Source organism: Orcinus orca, chromosome 9, assembly GCF_937001465.1.
Source record: "Orcinus orca chromosome 9, mOrcOrc1.1, whole genome shotgun sequence".
NCBI lineage: Eukaryota > Metazoa > Chordata > Mammalia > Artiodactyla > Delphinidae > Orcinus > Orcinus orca.
Genome location: NC_064567.1, coordinates 57,978,937 through 57,999,991, shown reverse-complemented (window position 1 = coordinate 57,999,991; position 21,055 = coordinate 57,978,937). Strand labels below are relative to the sequence as shown.

The following is a 21,055-nucleotide window of genomic DNA, read 5'->3' as shown; positions in this document are numbered from 1 at the left end:
TAGACCATTGATCTTGATAAATCCTAATACCCTGTTCATGCAGGGGCTGGAGGACCTATACAGTCTTCCTAGCCAACCACATATCTTAAAGAGCAATGAAAATTTTCTGACATTTCTTATGCTATTTTAAAACACACCTGGTGTTGATAATAGTAAGAATAGCCACCTCTCTGAAGCCTAGAGTATAGAATTGCTTAATCTTTCAAGTAGAAACAACCTACCCCGGGACTGTGCATTGCTTAATCTTTCAAGTAGAAACAACCTACCCCGAGACTGTGCATTCAGGACTAGGATATTTGAACTGTTAACTCACTTCTGTATTACAGTGCCTATGCTGGATCATTTGCAATAAACTAGCCTCTTTCCTGCTCTGAAACTCTAAACCCTATCCTCCACTTTCCCCTTCTCTCTTCTCTGTTTCAAATCTGAAAGTAAGTAAACCTGGGTAACTCCAAGAACAATTAAATGAGAATCTCTGGGAATGGATCTCCAAGTAGCCGTCTTTTGTAAACCCTCCCTAGGTCATTCTAATATGCAGCCAGGGTTGAGAATCATGACTCTGGTACACTGATTCTTTTTTTTTTGAATTTTATTTAATTTTGTTTTATACAGCAGGTCCTTATCAGTCATCAGTTTTATACACATCAGTGTATACATGTCAATCCCAATCGCCCAATTCAGCACACCACCACCACCACCACCACCACCACCACCCCATAGTATACTGATTCTTAAATGTGTCTACATGCTGTAATCCTCTGGTGAGCTTTTGAAAAATGCTTGGGTCCCACCCCAACAGGTCCTGTCTTCATTGTTCTGGAGTGTGGCCTGTGATTCAGGATTTTTAAGAGCTCTCCAGGGAATACTAACATGTCTCAAAATAGAACCCAACTTGGTTCTGTTTATAACACCAACTTCCAGGATTGGTCAAAGTAAACTAGCAGGATGCCTAGCAATCTCTTTTACGCTAGGGAAAAGGATTCCTTTACTTTTGTTACTGAAAGCTCGGCCTGTCTCTCTGTGCACTGGTGCCGAATCAAGTCCCGGAGACAGAGTTTTGGGTGAAGTAGAAAAGGATAGCTTTAACGCTTTGGCAGGCAAAGGGCTTCTGCCTCGAACCCCAGAGGATATGATGAAGGGTTCTTTTTGTTTTTTGTTTTTGGCTGTGTTGGCTCTTTTTTGCTGTGTGGGCTTTCTCTAGTTGCGGAGATCGCAGGAACTACTCTTCCACACGGCGCACGGGCTTCTCATTGCAGTGGCTTCTTTTGTGGCAGAGCACAGGCTCTAGGTGCGCAGGCTTCAGTAGTTGTGGCGCATGGGCTTAGTTGCTCCATGGCATGTGGACCAGGGCTCGAAGCCGTGTCCCCTGCATTGGCAGGGGTATTCGTAACCACTGCGCCACCAAGGAAGTCCTGATGAAGTGTTTTATAATACTGGTTCCAGGGTGGGGTCTCTGACAAGATTAGGGTGTGAGCAGGGCTTGCCCTCCCTGAATCTCAGGTGGTCTTGATGAGCTTCTCTGGCCCCTTTAATCTGGCCTCAGGTGGTTTCTTGGCTGCTCCTCCTGTTGAGCAACTGTTGGAATCTACCCTTTGGAACTCAGGGAAGGTCATGGAGGCTGGAGTCTTGCCTATAAGAAGTGGTGGACAAAAGAACACTGTTGCTTGTTTCATTATATGTACACTCCAAAGGTACACTAGTGGAGTTCTCAATTTTTAAATCACATAACAGTCACCTGGAATGCTTGTTGACAATGCAGATCAAAATCTCCAGAGATAGGCTGGAAAGAGGACTTATCAGTCTGCATTTTTAAGAAGATCCACAGGGCTTCCCTGGTGGCGCAGTGGTTGAGAGTCCGCCTGCCAATGCAGGGGACACAGGTTCGTGTCCCGGTCCGGGAAGATCCCACATGCCGCAGAGTGGCTGGGCCCGTGAGCCATGGCCACTGGGCCTGCGCGTCCGGAGCCTGTGCTCCGCAACGGGAGAGGCCACAGCAGTGAGAGGCCTGCGCGTACCGCAAAAAAAAAAAAAAAAAAAAGAAGATCCACAGTTGATACATTTGTGAGATTATGGTGAGCATACCATGAAAGTAGATCTAAGTACACGCTTGGGTAGCCATCTAATTGTCTATATGGTTGTATGAGGTTGAAGAAGAGCAGGATATGCCACCCCAAAATATGTCACTTTGACGTAAGGATTGTTTTGAGCTGAAGGCAATTGACAGTCAGCAGATGGAGAAGAGTTCTCCAGCCTCCTCTTATCTGCCTAAAGGCTGGCATAAATTTCCCATTGTGAAGGTGTTCCTTCCCCTTCCTATTACCCCCTCCCCTACTCCCTACCGGGAAGCAACTCATCACCAGGGATGGAGAGTCAACACCCACCTAGATAAGTTTTCATAAACAAACCTTACTAAAATACACCTTATCTCCTGTTAGTTACCTAACTTATTTCCTAGTCATTTCTCTAGGATTTATCATCACTGGAAGCCCAAATCCTCATTCTTTTGTTAAAATGGTATATAAGCCCCCAGGTATAACCACTTCTTTGAGTTTCACTTCTTTTCTGTGAACTTCCATGCATATAAATATTAATAAGAATTGTGTGCCTTTCCTCCTGTTAATCCGTCTTTTATTTTTTTAATTCACAGGCCCCTAGTACTGAACCTAAGATAATAGAGGAAAAGTTTTTCCTCCCTGACAAGGTTCACATGTAGGGCTACCCTACCCACCAATACCTCATTACTGGACTGGCTATGGTGATTATAATTTCTACTCTGGACTTATATTGTCAGGCCACTCAAGATGGCTGTCCTCTTACTGCTACACCTACACCGTACTCACCTGCTGCCCTTCCTAAAAACTTGCCCCAGGCCCCAGCTAATGATTGTTCTAACTGTAAATGGGAACATCTCCACCTGATAGCTGATCAAAGGGGAGGTGAGGGGCGTGCCCTCTGCTATTTTCCCTGGTAACCAATGAGCCCACCTGACCTCAATTCCCCCTATAACTGCTAACCTGCCCCTCCCCCTGGGAGTGAAGACTGCCGCCCTGGTTCTTCCTGCCTTCTGCCTCAGACGGTGGGGTGTTGCTCCAGTACCTTGCTTCAGACATGTAAGCTCCCCCTGTCCATGAAACCATTGTTGTTGACTCCAGGCTCTTTCTTTGGTCTTGAAGCTGGGCAGGTCTAGGGCTTATAGGCCTGCGGGGTGCAGCCCAACAATTGGCAGAGCAGCCAGGAGACTCAAAAAACTCCCCTGAGCCCGGAGATGTCAGGAGGTAAGGACAGGTGAATGGAAGGTTGCAGGCGTCGCCCACTAGCCTATGCGGCCCAAACGTTGCCGGGGTAATCCAGAAAGTCGTGGGGGTGATCCCAGGGTGGCTGCCCACTCGTATGTGGGGCCCTCTGGTGACTGTCCTGGGTTAACGGGGGCCGCCAGGAGAGTTCTGAGAACTCACAGACACCCCCAAGGCTGTTGCGGAGGTACTGGCCGTCATTCCGGTGGGAAAAAAGTGTTACGAGGTAATAAGGCGGTGGCCACAGCTGTGGGCTGGCTGTTGCTTTTATTTTAAGAAAGGCCGCAGAGGCTGAGCTACCAGCTGAGGTAAAGGTTACCTCGAATGCTGATTCCTGTTCCTCTGAAAGTGAGGCGTGCGAATGTGAGCGAATGATATGTATTATTGTTTATTACTGTTATTGCTTTAAACTGAATTAGCTATGTAGAAACGGAAAAAAAATCCCTGAAAATGGGCAAGACGGGAATCTTTTGACATTCTAAAACTGGCTTTTGCATACACCATCAGAGGAAGTTAGCTTTCTAGAAGGAATTGGTATTTCTGTTTTGGGGCTTTTGAGATGTAAATGTTCTACTTGGACTCTCAGGATCTTTCATTTAATCCTACGTGGTCTCTAAGAGTGAAGGGAAAAAAAGAAGGTCTTTTCAAACTGTATAGGAATAATTATGTTTTGGGAATGTCTGTGTAAAATAGTCTCTCCGTATTATGGTAAACTAAGTTAAATGAAGAGAATTCATTGACTATCTGGATAGTCATTTCAAATAGGATAAAATACTGGAGCATGAATTGCTGGGCGGGTCTAAATTTATCTGCCTTGGCCTTCTTAGGAGAGGAAGACTCAAGCATAGTTTTCCTGCTGGTATGACAAATAGTTCACAATCACTTGCTTCTTGCTACAGATTAAGGTTTTTAAGGGTTAAGATGATAATCAGTCATAATTCTAGGTATTGTAACCAAGTTTATCGATTACATCAGAATCAGGTGTTTAACTGTGCATTTTAGTCTTTTATCATTTATAGATAGATATTGTACTCTGATGCTTTTGCAAAAGTGCTTCATCATCAAGAAGATTCATAGGAAGGACTTTTATTTATTTATTTTGCGGTACGCGGGCCTCTCACTGTTGTGGCCTCTCCCGTTGCAGAGCACAGGCCGCGGGCGCGCAGGCTCAGCGGCCATGGCTCACGGGGTCCAGCCACTCTGCAGCATGTGGGATCTTCCCGGACCGGGGCACGAACCCGTGTCCCCTGCATTAGCAGGCAGACTCTCAACCACTGCGCCACCAGGGAAGCCCGGAAAGAATTTTTTTTAACTGAAGTATGGTTGATTTATAATGTTGTGTTAATTTCTGCTGTGCAGCAAAGTGATTCAATTATACATATATATGTGTGTATATATATATATGTACATATATATATACATTCTTTTTTATATTCTTTTCCATTATGGTTTATCACAGGATATTGAATATAGTTGCCTATGATATGTAGTAGGACCTTGTTGTTTATCCATTCTATATATAATAGTTTGCATCTGCTAACCCCAAACTCCACTCCATCTCTCCTCCACACCCCTCATCCTTGGCAACCACAAGTCTGTTCTTTATGAGTCTGTTTCCGTTTTGCAGATAAATTTGTTTGTGTCATATTTTAGAATCGAAATATAAGTGATATCATATGGTATTTGTCTTTTTCTTTCTGACTTCACTTAGTATAGTAATCTCTAGGTCCGTCCATGTGACTGAAATTGGCATTATTTCATTCTTCTTTATGGCTGAGTAGTATTCCATTGTGTGTATTCCAAGTAGTACTCACATGTTTATCCATTTATCTGTTGGGCATTTAGATTGTTTCCATGTCTTGGCTATTGTGGATAGTGCTGCTATGAACATAGGGGTTCATTTATCTTTTTGAATTAGAGTTTTCTCTGGATATGTGCCCAGGAGTGGGATTGCTGGATCATATGGCAACTTCATTTTTAGTTTAGTTTTTTGTTTGTTTGTTTTTTGCGGTACGCGGGCCTCTCACTGTTGTGGCCTCTCCCGTTGCAGAGCACAGGCTGCGGACGCGCAGGCTCAGTGGCCATGGCTCATGAGGCCCAGCCGCTCCGCGGCATGTGGGATCTTCCCGGACCGGAGCATGAACCCGTGTCGCCTGCATCGGCAGGCGGACTCTCAACCACTGCGCCACCAGGGAAGCCCATTTTTAGTTTTTTGAGAATCTCCTTACTGCTTTTTATAGTGGCTGCACCAATTTACATTCCCACCAACAGTGTAGGAGGGTTCCCTTTTCTGCACACCCTCTCCAGCATTCGTTATTTGTAGACTTTTTAATGATGGCCATTCTGACTGGTGTGAAATGGTATCTCATTGTAGTTTTGATTTACATTTCTCTAATAATTAGAGATGTTGAGCATCTTTTCATGTGCCTTTTGGCCATCTGTATGTCTTCGGAGAAATGTCTATTTAGGTCTTCTGCCCAATTTTCATTTGGGTTGTTTGTTTTGCTGCTGTTGAGTTGTGTGAGCTGTTTGTGTATTTTGGAAATTAAGCCCTTGTGGGCACATTATTTGCAAATATTTTCTCCCAGTCCATAGGTTGTCTTTTCATTTTGTTTATGGCTTCCTTTGCTGTGCAAAAGCTTATGAGTGTGATTAGGTTCCATTTGTTTATTTTTGCTTTTATTTCTATTGTCTTGGGAGACTGACCTAAGAAAGCTTTAGTACGATTTATGTCAGAGAATGTTTTGCCTATGTTCTCTACCAGGAGTTTTAGGGTGTCATGTCTTATATTTAAGTCTTTAAGCCATTTTGAGGGGTTTTTTGTGTGTATGGTGTGAGGGTGTATTCTAACTTCATTGATTTGCATGTGGCTGTCCAAATTTCCCAACACCACTTGCTGAAGAGACTGTCTTTTTCCTGTTGTATATTCTTGTCTCTCTTGTCTTCTTGTTAAAAATTAATTGACCATAGGTCAGTTTAGCAGGAAGCCTTTTAGCTTTTTGCCATTGAGTATTATATTGGCTATGAGTTTGTCATAAATAGCTTTTATTAGGTTGAGATATGTTCCCTCTATACTCACTGTGGTAAGAGTTTTTATCATGAATTGATGTTGAATTTTATGAAAATGCTTTTTCCGCATCTGTGGAGATGATCATGTGGTTTTTGTCTATTGTTGATGTGGTGTATCACATTGATTGATTTGGGTATGTTGAACCATCTTTGTGAACTTGGGATAAATCCAACTTGGTCATGGTGTATGATCTTTTTAATATGTTGTTGGGTTTGGTTTGCTAATATTTTGTTGAGAATTTTTGCATCTATATTCATGAAATATCTTGGCCTGTAATTTTCTTTTTTAGTGACATCTTTGTCTGGTTTTGGTATCAGGGTATGGTGGCTTCATAGAATGTCTTTGGAGATAGGTAGGACTTTTGACAAATAAAGGTCTCTGATAAATTTAAGATGATAGTGCTGAACTGGGTAAGAAAGTAAAGAATCCTAATGGAAAACTTGATGGTTTTGTAAAAAGTTAACAAAAGGATTGGTTACTGAATGAACTGGTGAATATGGTTATGATTTTATTGTTTTTGTCTGGAATATTACTGGCTTTGATCTGTGTTTTACAGATATAGGGAAGCCTTTCTCAAGTTAGCTATGACTTACAACAATTGAGTAAACTATACCTGTGGGTAGAATTGAAACATTTCTCTTTTCTCTCTGCCTGGACCCTCCAGAAATTAAGAGACTTGGGTTCCCAGCAGCCTTATTAAGCAAGTGGGAAAAACCGTCTCCTGGCATGTGCAGGAATCTCGATATTTTGAGAACCTCTAGAAGAGAGAAATCCACCGAGGGGAGTCTGATGGCTTTCCTGGCCTTGAGAGGCCTTTTCTGAATTCAGCCTGAGGCTCCATCTGAGGAGTTCCATGAGAGCCGGTTTGGAGTAACCTATGTGGTCAATTGACTAGACTTATTTTGTGAACAAATTAGTCTTGATTTGGCAGTGTTTGGTGGAGATGAGGGTAATTTTAGAGAGGAAAAAATGTTATGTTTCAGTGGATAGTAACTTCTTGTTCTGCTGAGGTCTGTACTTATGAAAGCTATTGTGTTAGCCATACTTTTGCCCTGAGATTCAGGATGGAAAGAGAATTCTCTCGTGAAGTTGTCAGAGTATTACTACGCTGAGATGATATATCATGAGATGATATATAACACTACTTGCTTTAAGTCTATTCCTAAAAGCACATGTACAATGTTTGTGTAACAATTGGGTATAATTGATAAAATGTATAGCCTCTAAAATGTCCCCCACTGACATACCTCCGAGCTTGTGTGATCGGTTTTCTCCTTATGTGGATAACTAGGCAAATATGAAGAAGGCCTAGCACTGAGGCACATGATCTGGACATGATCTGGTCCCAGGACATATACTTTGGTCTATCAAAAGATTTGCAATCAAAAGGGGAAACGATGGAAAAATCTTCACATGTGGAAGTCATTCTGGCTTATACATCATTTAACTTAAAGTTTACTGACCTCAGTGGCCTATGGAACATGCATTGTACATCTGCTTTGGCCATTGTGGAGGGGAATGCATTTAAAAGTCAAAATGAGGTAGCTGTAGTTCAGACATCCAAGGTAAAACGAGGTGGCCATTGTAGATGTGATTTTGGACATGTTCCTGTGTTACTGAAAACTTGAGTTTTCTGAACTATATTGCAGACCAGGACAGAAACCACAGGCAGGTGTGGTATTTTGCTTAACGGTCATGATCTCCCCTGTGTTGTGCCTGTTAAATGTCTTACATTTCTTCCCTAGCTTGAGCGGAGGAAATCTATTTGAGGTTTGAGCAGCAACACTGGCCTCACTGCAAAATAAGTCTAATTGCTGGGTCTACAGCGAGATGCTCTTGTCATCCTCCTCTGGACTTCCATGATAAATTGACCCAACTAATGTGACCATGTGGGGATGACTGACAATGGGGGGAAAAATCTCTTACCATCTTCCTGTCCCACATATTAATATGTCAGAAGGACCCCTGTCGGTAAACGTTACTGTATAACATGTCATACACTTTGCCAGGTTGACTGCCCATCAGCCCCCCTGGGCTACATGGTGTGGAGTGGAATAGTCTGGCTTCTGGACATACAAGTCCAATTAGTGGGATTAACTGTCTCTTTTTGGATAAACCTAATAGGTTTACCCCTAAAGGCACCCAACATAACACGGGGTGGACACCTAAAGGACAATGCAATCAGACTTTTAATGTAACTGCTGACTCCTGGCTAGGCCAGTAGAATGTTTCCTTTAAAGCCAGAGCCTTCCCCTCCCCATGGGACTCTCTGGGTTTGTGAAAACCAGGGGCGGCTTTACCTTTCTTATAACTGGACAGGGCATGGCCACCATTGACTCCCTCTCCATTAACCTGGTAAGCGCTTGGCTCCAAAATTTGCCCACATCCTGGTGAATGACTGGTTTTAGCATACCTAGGTATCTTAACTCTTGATAACTTTGGCTGCTGGTGTCTGTATTGCATGTGTGGTATCTGGTTGCAGTGCCCCTCTCCATACCTGACCCCAGGGATATGGCAGAAGAGCAGTGGACCAAGATTGTAAGGGTTCTGCAGGGTATGTAGGGATGGAGTGTATGGTCCAGCCACTCAAAATGGCTGTTCTCTTGCTCTCTGTACATCCCCTGCCCAACCAGGGCCTGCTTCATCTATACCCTATGCACATGACTGACCTTCCTACATACTTGCTCCAGGCCCCAGCTAATGACTGTTCTAGCTTTAGATCAGAACTTTCCACTATGCTCATCAAAGGAGCAGTGAGGGGCACATCCCTCTGCTGGTTTCCCCTGGTAACCAATGAGCCAACCTGATGTCAGTTCCTCCTATACTGGTAAGCTCCCCTTCCCCAGGGAGAGAAGACTGACACCATGTTCTGCCCACCATCCACTGCACGTGGTGGGGTGTCACTCCAGGACCTTGCTTCAGATGTGTAAGCTCCCTCATCCATTAAACCATTCATGTCTCTGTCACTGACTCCAGTCTCTTTGATTTTGTAGCTGGGCAAGTACAGGCCTTGTAGGCCTGTGAGGTGCAGCCTAACAGGACTTACTGCTAAGATACGGGGTCTTTTTCCCAACAGGGAAAAAATGCCAGTATGTTACTTGGAAGTAAGGCATTGTCACTATTATTCACCACTGTCCGTTCTTGTATTCCCTATAAAACACATAGGATATGGAAATAAAGAAATGGAATCCAAATAAAAGATATATTTTGATAACAATAGAGTCAGGATGTTCTAAAAAAAAATAGCACACAAACAGGAAGAGCAAGGCCAGGGATGGAAATACTGGACTCAGTCAGACAGCTGGGGAAAGGGATGGGTGTGGAGGTTACTGAGGTAGGAGAATGGGCAGAGAGGGAAGCACCTGTTCCAGTTTGGAGGAAAACAGTAAAAAGGATTTAGGAGGGAGTGAGGGCAGAAAGACATGCACATTCACCTATATCAATATTTGGCCTCTTGCTAAATAGTAACAACTTCTATTTATCAAGGGCAATGTGTATGCTAGGCACTGTACTAAGCCTGTTACATTGACTCTGATATCAATTCCTGCAGTATCTCTATTAGGTATGCTCCTGGGAGGGGGCAACCCTCTAAAACTCGGGAACATTGCATAATCTCCCTAAAGCTATTAATAAAGACCAGGGTTGGAGTATGAACCAGCCTAGTACAATTCCAAAGCCCTCTCTCCTCCCTAATATCTTCCATTAAAAAGAAAAAGGCAAATTAAAGTTTTGTGGATGAAGAAGAAAAACTAGCAGAATCTAAGCTCCATTTGTTTTAACCGTGGTGATTGGATTAACTCATCAACATTTGCTGAGAATTCATGAATTGTTAATGGATTTGTGGAAGTACTATCACCTTTGCTGTTGTCTGCTTGAATAGAGCTCCTTATTTAACTGCAGGGTATTTAAATTGTTTGGCTTCTCAGAAGCTTTTAATAGGCCTTGACCTGGAAATTGGCCAAGAGCTCTTGATAATAGAGTGGCCACTACACCGAGAAAGCTTTATTTCTTGTACTATGAGAAGCAGAGAAAAAGGGAAAACTGTCACCAATATTGCTTTATTGGTCCAGATTATGTGTCCTGTAGATTTTAATGGTGGGCACATATTACCATGAAAGTAGACAACAACACAAAAATGTTCTCATTTGAGAAGTAAAGTAGCTTTTCAGACGGCACAAGACTATAGAAGTCAGGCGCTCCGACTTCTTCCTCTGAACTAGCCCTTTTTAAAAAACACTAATGGACCCAAACAGCTCAAGGGCATTATAAAAAAGCAAATGAGGCTCATACTCTAATTAGAAACAATTTGAACCAAAGGATATACACAGTGGCCTAGACTGCTTCATGAAATTGAATAAAAACATAATGACTTGTACGTATAGGGGCACATGAATACTTACTGGTAAAGTAGGAATTATGCAAAGTTGCATTCTTAGTGTCCCAGAGAAAATATGAATGAATAAGAGAAAGAAGAGGAGAAAGTATGAAAAGGAAGGTCTGTTAACATTGAATACCCAGGGCAAAATAAGTTCATTGTGCCAAGCAGAGGACAAGAAGAGATCTTAATTATTATATTATTTAATTTAATTATTTATTTTAGTTTAGTTAAAAAAGTAATCTCAAAGATGATGCATTGGGCTTCCCTGGTGGCGCAGTGGTTGAGAGTCCGCCTGCCGATGCAGGGGACGCGGGTTCGTGCCGGGGTCCCGGAAGATCCCACATGCCGCGGAGCGGCTGGGCCCGTGAGCCATGGCCGCTGAGCCTGCGCGTCCGGAGCCTGTGCTCTGCGACGGGAGAGGCCACAACAGTGAGAGGCCCGCGTACCGCAAAAAAAAAAAAAAAAAAAAAAAAGATGATGCATTAATCTTCCTCGGGTAATTATCATGCTAACTCACATGTAGTATTTCTTTTTCTTTGACAATCTGTACTAGCACCCAGAAAAACCAGCTGGAATTCTAATGGATTCCTAGGCTTTTGTAATCAGCATTTTAGATATTTAGACGACCTCACAGGTCATCTAGTCCAGTGTTTAGTAGTAGAGTAGTCTAGAGACTACCTGAGTCAGAATTGGTCAGAACGATTAATAAAAATGCATGTTCCCAGAAATCACACCAAACATACTAAATCAAAATCTCTCATAGAAAAGAGTCCTAGCAGCTTACTAACTTTGCGTGTATACAATGTTTTCTTTATTTACAGATATCATGGGAGACTTACAGAGGAATACCCAGGCCCTGCCTTCTCCCATCCTTTTCCCAATTTCAGAGGACTTGTTTAAAATACCTACTGTTAAGGACTGAATGCTGGTGTCCCCCCAGAATTCATGTATTGAAGCCCTAAAGAAATGTGATGGTGCTAGGAAGTGAGGTCTTTGGGAGGTAATTAGGTTTAGGTGAGGTCATGAGGGTGGAGTCATCATGATGGGATTTGTGTCATAAGAAGAGGAAGATAGACCAGAGCTTCCTGTTTCTGTCATCACCTGAGGATACAGCAAGAAGGTGGCCATCTATAAGGCAGGAAGAGGGCCTTCACCAAGAACCGAATCTGTTGGCACCTTGATCTCAGACTTCCCAGGTTGCAGAACTGTAAGTAGTAAATGTCTGTTGTCTGTTTAAGCCTCCCAGTCTATAGTATTTTATTAGGGCAGCCCCAGCTAATACCCTCATCCTGAGCTTGCCTTCTGTGTGATTTTCTGTAAGTAGGACGTAGTTTTGCCCTTCTTCTTATATCTGGCATCCATAAAATGATTATCATAAAATGAATTTTTGTTGCACCTATTCCTATTATCAGTGGGATGATGTCTGAATTATGTTGGAGTAAGACATGTAGGCATTTGGAATTTGTAACTCCTGTGCCTGTCAGATTTTAAGTTTTATAAAGTTCATACATATGAAAGTTAATCGTGTGTGATCTTTTAAACCCGACAAGGGGCACAGACAGAATTTAAACTCAGTTCTGGTTCAGTACTTCATTTTCACCTGTATAATGCCATTTTTAACAATTGTGAATCTATTATATAATGTATGCCAAATAAAGATAGTGTTAGGGTATTTGAATTAAGGGCCAACTACTACTGTGAAGGTCCATTAAGCTGTTGTTGCTGTTTTTAATTCAAGTGAAAAAAATTATAAAAATGATTTGTTTCAACATTTCAGTAGAGGATTACAGAAGGGAAGTTTCTTAAACATAATAAAATATGGCCTCCTTATTTTACAGATGAGGAGAAAGTAGATTAGTAATCTGATGCTTAGTCATGAAAAGTGTTGACACCTTAGTTGCCATAAAAGGCTAATGAAAAAGATGGGGGATGAATTATTACTTATTTTTGGCTAATAAAACATATCAAAAGGCTATTAATAAAAAAAACACCCCCATTCCATTGTCAAAGATAAGTGTGACATCTATATAGAAAATACGTAATGTTTTTACAAAGAAGACCTAAATCTGTTGGAATAAAGAACATGATGCTTACTTGCAGAGGAAAACCACTGCATTGATGGCTGCAAGGAAAAAAAATTCATTAGTAGGTGGATTTGAGCACCATGTATTCCTTATTAACAAAGAGCAGTGTTCACAAAAACTAAGTCTTCCTTCAGCAAACATTTGTTTAATATCTACCATGAGTCAGAATGTGCAAGAACACTTGAAATTCAGATTGGAAAGAGACAGGTTCCTAGCCTCTAAAAACATGCCGGAAAAAAGATAAACTAGAATCCCATGTAAATATTTCTTAAAGAAACTCAAGAGTGGGACAGTACTAATAATTAGTACCTATTAACTATGTTACCTTTCAAAGACCTTTTTTGCACATTAGCTTGTTACTGCCCCCCTCGTGAGAAAAATACATCTTGAATTCCTTTTAACCGACAACAAGAAAAATGAGGCCAAGAAATTATGTGATTTACTTACAGCAACCAGGAGGATAAACTAGTGTTAAAAATTTTTTTATCCAAAACTTGAAAATGGGGCGTGGAGCATTATTACCTTCCAATGTAATAAAGGCCATTGGATCAAAGGCCAACCAAGGACTATTTAATTCTCTGAGAGAGTGTACTTGTGCTTGAGTTTGCTATTTTACTATTTGATTAGAGTACAGATACTGTAAATGGCATGTTAACTTATAGATTTTTATTTGGTAGAGATGATAACAAAGATTATGGTTTAATTGTCCTGTTGGAAATTAACTACTTTGTATTTAATATTCTCCCTCCTACTTTTCCCAAAATGCCTGTAAGTAACCAGTTTCTCAGAGTGGTCTTTGAACAAGCTTTACCATCTTAATGGCTCCAACATTAATGACTTAATATATCTATGACAAATATTTATTCTGTATTTATATGAGAGTCACTTTTGCTTTTTGCTAATTATACTTTGACACTATACAAATGATTCAGAAATTTATTGAATTCCATAATTATGACAATTAAAAATGACATTATTACTCTGAATTTAAAAAATAAAGTATTCTCTAGTTCAGCAACCAATAATTAAATATCATTTGTATTCTTATAGCATTGTCTGTGACCCTCATTGTATATTCAATATGGATCAGTGACTTTTTCTGTGTACAATTTCTCACCCTAACCAGATTTTAGACTATGCCTCTTGTTTGCATCCCTCAGGCCAGAGGGAAATATGTAACATTAATGTGCACATGGCCAATATGTCCAAATTGGTATTTACAGTGGAAGTTTAGACAGTTCAAACAAAATAGAACTGGAACTGGCTGTTAGAAAGCTGAAAGAGAGAAATGGTAAGATTTACATGTTTCATATATCTGTAAGTCTATATGTCCAGACTAGTTGGAAGAATAATTTAAGATTACAAGGACCAAAAAAAAAAAGCAAAAACAAAAACTTCCACCTATAGCAATGTAGCACATATTCAAAGCTGAGTAGAATAACAAAGAAAAGAAAGTGAGAACTTCAATCAAGATTGGAAAAACAGGCTCAGAATGACAGATATTGACAGATATAACCAGGGTTCCAAGTTAAAAACTGATCAGAGTAAAAGACTTCCTAGGTTTGCTGTGGCTATGTAGAGAAATAAGGGAAAAAAGACTGCAGAACTAATGACTTCTTGACTTTCAATATCATTATATTGCTGTTAGAACATAAACAGTCTCTTTAGCCTTTTTCTTTCCTTTGTCCTTCTAAGTCCTGTATTAGTATAAGCAGTATTACACAATCAAGATATATAGTTAAATTACCAAGTTTTTGCAATATCAGTCCAAAAAGTTCGTGGAGATCTCATTTTTTTCCTTTAAAATGGTTTAGAAGGATAGAGGTGACTGGAACATTTGGTAAATTGTCAAATAGTTCTGGCAATAAAATTAATCACTCAAAAACAGTCAAAATTATCTTCCAAGCTTTATTTTCAGAACATGCAGTACAGAGCTTTCAGATATGAAACATTCTCAGCACTAAGACATAGAAGATAACAGGCAACCCAAGATATCAAGCATAGTTAATTAAACAGCCTTCATGAAAAATGCAAGTAAACAATTGTTTTAGGGCTAGCAAACAGCCTTGTATAGTTTTACTCATTTCACATTTGCTTATTCACAAAGACATGGTTTTTCTTGTGATTTGTTATGATGCCAAATTGCATGCTGGGAACACTCATAACAGTTTTCCAATTTAGCTAAATATTTGTACAGTTTTATTACAATGTTTATTTTTGTGAATTTATCGATTAAATATCTCCCCTGCAGCCTTTGCTTAGTTTCTCCTTTTATTTCACAAATGTAGTCAATTCACATTATCTACACTAATGCTAAAGAAAAATAACACTGGTATCTTAGAACAAAGAGGATCCAGGAGTGACTAAGAGTATCATTTACGGTCATGTCAACCCCTAAACATACACATAGCATCCATCTTTACCCAGCCTTAAAGCTTTTCTGATTCTGCCCTATAGGACCATATGGAGGAAATGTCTGAGGAAATGGTGAAATGAAAGAGATAATTTGTGAACTTGGCTGAAAGGTAGGAGGATGAGAGTGTGTATATGTGTGTTTGTATTCATATATATTAACAGTACACTTGCCCAGAACATGATGAACCAGGATTACATGATAGAGGGTACAAATGAATGTAGTGTTCTAGATTCTGGTTAGGGAAGTAAGATAAAAACAGGAAAAATTAAAAACCACTTGATTTAATCACTTGATTTGAATCCCACCAGGAACCCTCGAGAAATCTCCCTGCTGTTATAAGTATCTGCATTGATACCAGTGTTCTGTTATCGATGACCTCTTTTGTAAGCCCATTGCCCACAAAGTTTAAGTGAAGTTTTTATTATTCCAGTGTTTTGGTCACAGAATAAGAAATCTTCAGCGTGTTCCGGAGCATGTCTCACTTAACCAGCTGCAGTGACCTGCTGCCCAGGACCCTTTGAGTTCATGGCAATATCCCATCTCCACTGTCTCACCCTGGTGACAGTCATTGTAGGGCTCCTGTTGGCTCTACTGTCCTCTGCTGGTGCAGCCCAACATTTTCTTGTCATGCCTTCTCTTAGGCATCCAGGTCATCCACAGTCCTTGGAGATTTATTTAACAAATATTTAATAAACATTGGTCTTTCGCAGGCATTGGTGCTAGCCACTAGCCACCTTAGATATCTTCAAGAGAAACTTCCAGGAGTTTTTAATCTGGCTGATGTTCTCAGCAATTCCAGTTTACCCTGCAATTCTAGCCTCAGGGTTCCAGATCTACTGGGAGGTGCTCCTTAGACTAACCCCTTGTTTTATAACTCAACCCAGTCTGCAAACACAGGACACTGTAGTGGGGTCACTATGACTCTGAACATCACTTATCTCTTACTCATTCTAAATCTTAGAATGATGTATAAATAATAGAAAAAGTAAAATCAAAAGCTTTTTTTGAAGAGAGCAATAAAATTTATAAAATACTATTCATAGTATCTGAAAAGAAACAAGATAAAAATTGCCAACTATCTGTACATCCTATAGATACAGAAGGTAATAGGGGGATTTTATGAACAACTTTATACCAATACATTCAACAGCTTATATTAAAAGGGCAGGTTCCTCTAAAGACATAAAATGCCAAGTCTGACTTGAGAAAAAAATAGAAAATCTGATTGCTTTTATCTTTTAAGTATAGTTGTCCCTTGAACAATGTCGGGGTTAGGGTTCCTAACCCCCCTCACATTAGAAAATTCATGTATAAATTTTGACTCCCTCAAAACTTAACTATCGGTAGCCTACTGTTGACCAGAAGCCTTACCGATAACATAAATAGTTGTTTAACACATATTTTGTATGTTATATGTATTATATACTCCATTCTCACAATAAGCTAGAGAAAAGAAAATGTTATTAAGGAAAGCACTTTTATAGTACTGCACTGTATTTACTGACACCATTAAGTTTTTGTCTGCTTACAAGTTGTCTGTCAGTATCTACATCAATACTGCCTTATATGATACAAAACAATGTAGATGTTGTATGTATTACTAACATTTAACATCAAAAATGAAAAGATAATGTGAAAGAAATTCATATTTATTTGCAGCTATAATGATTCATGCATTGCTAACAAGCAGCAATATGATTGTTTTATAGTGTAATTGATATGAATGCTTCATGGTAACCTAGCCTCTTTGCTAATGAATGTATCATCATAAAATTTTATGGTATACAGTACTACAGTTATATTCATAATAAAATATTGGAAACATCGTTAATTTTTTTAAAAAAAAGACTATGATGATAGGCTGATATGTAGTTTTTCCAATTACAAGAAAGAGGCATACTATACAGTAGTGTAATTCTTTAAAAGCAAACTTACAGAACAGTAAGAAAAGTAACACATTATTAACTTTATATTAAATATCACTTGCCCTGTGCCTATGCAAGGACAGACTGTTCACTTCAATACAAGTCTTGCACACGTCGTTCAACAAGACGAACACTCTAGTGACGTTGATGATGATGACACAAAAACCCCTTGCTGTCTCAGGGGTGGCAGAGGCAGAAGAGGTGGAGGAGATGGAAGGAGAGGCAGGCACACTGAGGGTAACTTTATGAAAATACACTGTAATTTCTCTAAAAATGCTTCAGATTTTTCATTTCTCTAAAAATGTTTTTATATGGTACCAAGGCTTCTTCCACTGTTTGCTTTAGTTTCAGTACCCATATCGTGTTGTAAAAGAAGTCAAAAGCTGTCTTGTATAATTGGAACCCTTCTGCCAGATTGTCTAATGTCAGTTTGTTTTCTGGCACTGTTTCTTCTGTATCTTCTTCCTCATCACAGAGCACTGGTTTGAAAACACTCATCTCCATCAGGTCGTCTTCTGCTAATTCATCTGGTGTGGTGTATATTAGTTCTTGAATTTCTCCACAATCTGTATCTTGAAACCCTTCATACAACCCCTCTCTTTTTTGCCATAACCACAATATCTTTCATGATTTCCTCAACTGGCTCTTTTGTAAATATTCTGAAGTCACACACAACATCTGGACACAGTTTTCTCCAGCAGAAATTTATTGTTTTGGGCTTGATGGCTTTCATGGCTTTTTCTATAACAACGATGGGATCTTCAGTGGTGTAATCCTTCCAGACTTTCATGATATTGTCTCTATCACGAAAGGGTTCTCTTCATCGCATTGACAAACTTTTTTACAGAGTACTGTGTATAATGAGCCTTAAAGGTCCTTATGACCCGCTGATTTAGAAGTTCAATTAAGGACACTGTGTTGGATGCTAGTAGACTACCTCAGTGCCTTTGGTGTTGAACCCATGGGGTTCTGGGTGGCCAGGGGCATAGTCCAATATGGAAAGAACTTTAAAAGGCAGTCCCTTACTGGCAAGGTATTTCTTGACTTCAGGGACAAAGCAGCCATAAAACCAGTCCAGAAAATGGGTTCTCGTTGTCCAGGGCTGCTTGCTGTACAACCAAAAGACTGGCAGTTGGTGTTTAATCTTTTCCCTTCAGGGCTCAGGGGTTAACAGCTTTATAGATAAGGGCAGTCCTGATCATAAACCAGATTGCATTTGCACAAATGAGTAGAGTTAGCTTATCTTTTCCTGCCTTAAATCCTGGTACTTACTTCTCTGCTTTACTAATAAATGTCTTTCATGGCTTTTTTTCCCCCCCACGAATGGAACACCTTTTTCTGCATTAAAAACCTATTCAAGCAGATAACCTTTCTCCTCAGTGATTTTCCTAACGGCATCTAGGAACTTGTCTGCTGCCTCTTGATGGGGAGAAGTTGCTTCTCTTGTTATTTTGACATATTTTTAAGCCAAACCTCTTTCTAGAATTACCAGACTGTCCTTCGCTGGCATTAATTCTCCAGCTTTAGATTCTTCACCTTTCTTTTGCATTAAGTTGTCATATAATGACTTCACTTTTTCTCAAATCATATTAGAGTCTATAGGTACGCCTTTCTTATAGCAATCCTGCACCCACATAAATCTTCATTTTCAATATGAGATAAAAAAGATATTTTGCAAAAAGTGCAAAGTTTTCACACCTGCTGGCATAGCTGCAGCAGCAGCTTCACAAATTTCCTTTTCTTTTTCTTTCTTTTTTTTTTTATACAATGGTCTTTGCACTGGATTCATTTATCTTGAAATGGTGGACAACTGTAGCTGCAGACCTCAATCTATGGTACATATCAAGCAATTCAACTTTTTCTTATAATGTCATGATTTTTCGCTGCTTCTTGGGAGTACTTTCAACATCATTAGTGGTACTTCATATGGGTCCCATGGTGTCATTCAAGGTTTATGGTATTGCACCAAACACGATGGAAAATATAGGAAAATCACGAGAGAGGACTTTTTGCTGTGATACACGATTTACTAGAGAGATGAACTGCTCACATGGAGATGATTAGCCACACACTGTGTTTTAAGTGGATACTCACAACACTTGGCTCACCACAATAGCAACAGGAGGTGGCTACAAAATTATTACAGTAGTACAGTATGTACTGTAGTTAATTTTATGAAGTTATGATTTAATACTATATATTTACATTTCTTTGTTTTTCTCAGTGGTGAATGGCTTGATATAGGTCTGTGAGTGTTTGTATAAGTTTTGATAAATTTTAACTTTTTATAACAGATTTGTTTATTTTTTATAGTAATAAATGATAGATGAGTATATACATATATTTTATGTATTCACCACATGCCTTTTTTTTTTCTCAATTTTTTTTGGTATTTCTAGGCTATGCAATTCTTCCTCAAGCTTTTTCAAATTGTCACAAATCTAAAAAAATAAATTCCAATATGTTCACTGGAAAGAATTCACATATAAGTGAACCATGCCGTTCAAACCTGTGTTATTCAAGGGTCAACTGTGTAAAGAAAACTCCAGGCTCAAAGTGGATCAATGGTAAGTTTAATAAACATTTAAGAGTAAGATAATCCTAATTCTATACATCTCTCAGAAAACAGAGAGGAAACTTTCTTCAACTCATTTCATGAGGCTGTTACAAGAAAAGGAAACTATGGAACAGTATCCTTCATAAACATAGCCACAAATGTCCTTAACAAATATTGAGCCCTCTTTTGGTTGGATGAGGTTATTTAAGTAGATTTGGCCAGTGATTATGAGAATACATGTATCTCACTTCTCTATTGAAGCATTTATTGCTGATATGAAACTCTCCAAAATGATTTTGTTCCCTCTGCTACGCTCCAGAAGCAACTTTTGAGATAGTAGTTGTTGGAGGACAGAGGAAATAAAAAGTACCCACTGAACTGAGAAAGGTATCTTGAGAACAGAAAGACAAGGCAGGCAGCTCCATGTAATCAATGCATCAGTTTGTTTTTTTTTAACATCTTTATTGGAGTATAATTGCTTTACAATGGTGTGTTAGTTTCTGCTGTATAACAAAGTGAATCAGCTGTACATGTACATATACCCCCATATCCCCTCCCTCTTGCATCTTCCTTCCACCCTCCCTATCCCACCCCTCTAGGTGGTCACAAAGCACCAGCTGATCTCCCTGTGCTATGTGGCTGCTTCCCACTAGCTATCTACCTTACGTTTGGTGGTGTATGTATGTCAGTGCTACTTTCTCACTTCATCCCAGCTTACCCTTCCCCCTACCCGTGTCCTCCAGTCCATTCTCTACATCTGTGTCTTTATTCCTGTCCTGCCCCTAGGTTCATCAGAACCTTTTTATTTTTTTAGATTCCACGTATATGTGTTAGCATATGGTATTTGTTTTTCTCCTTCTGACGTACTTCACTCTGTATGATAGACTCTAGGTCCACCCACCTCACTACAAATAACTCAATTTCATTTCTTTTTATGGCTGCGTACTATTCCATTGTATATATGTGCCACAAACTAGTGGTTACCAGTGAGGAAAGGGAAGGTGGGGGCAAGATAGGGGTAGGAGATTGAGAGGTACAAACTACTATGTATAACATAAGCTACAAGGATATATTGTACAACACAGGGAATATAGCCAAGATTTTATAATAACTATAAATTGATCATAACCTTTAAAAATTGTGAATTACTATGTTGTACACCTGAAATTTGCATAATGTTGTACATGAAATATACCTCAATTAAAAATAAATAAAAGCAATTGGAAAGGAAAAAAGAAAAGAAAACACTTAGAAGGGAGCAAAAGAGATGAGTTTAAGTTTTTAGTTGATTCTGGGAGACTGTACAATCCATTTTACATCCTTATTATTTCT

At 39.7% G+C, this 21,055-nt stretch overlaps 1 long non-coding RNA gene across 1 annotated transcript in view; it reads left to right on the top strand.

Moving 5' to 3' along the window:
* The first annotated feature begins 11,842 nt into the window (after positions 1-11,842).
* Positions 11,843-21,055, top strand: part of LOC125965483 (uncharacterized) — a 115,661-nt gene continuing 106,448 nt past the window's right edge. Inside the window, exons 1-3 of the long non-coding RNA XR_007479392.1 lie at positions 11,843-11,948; positions 15,283-15,350; positions 19,566-19,733. This is a non-coding gene — a long non-coding RNA (uncharacterized LOC125965483). The remainder of the gene's footprint in view (positions 11,949-15,282; positions 15,351-19,565; positions 19,734-21,055) is intronic.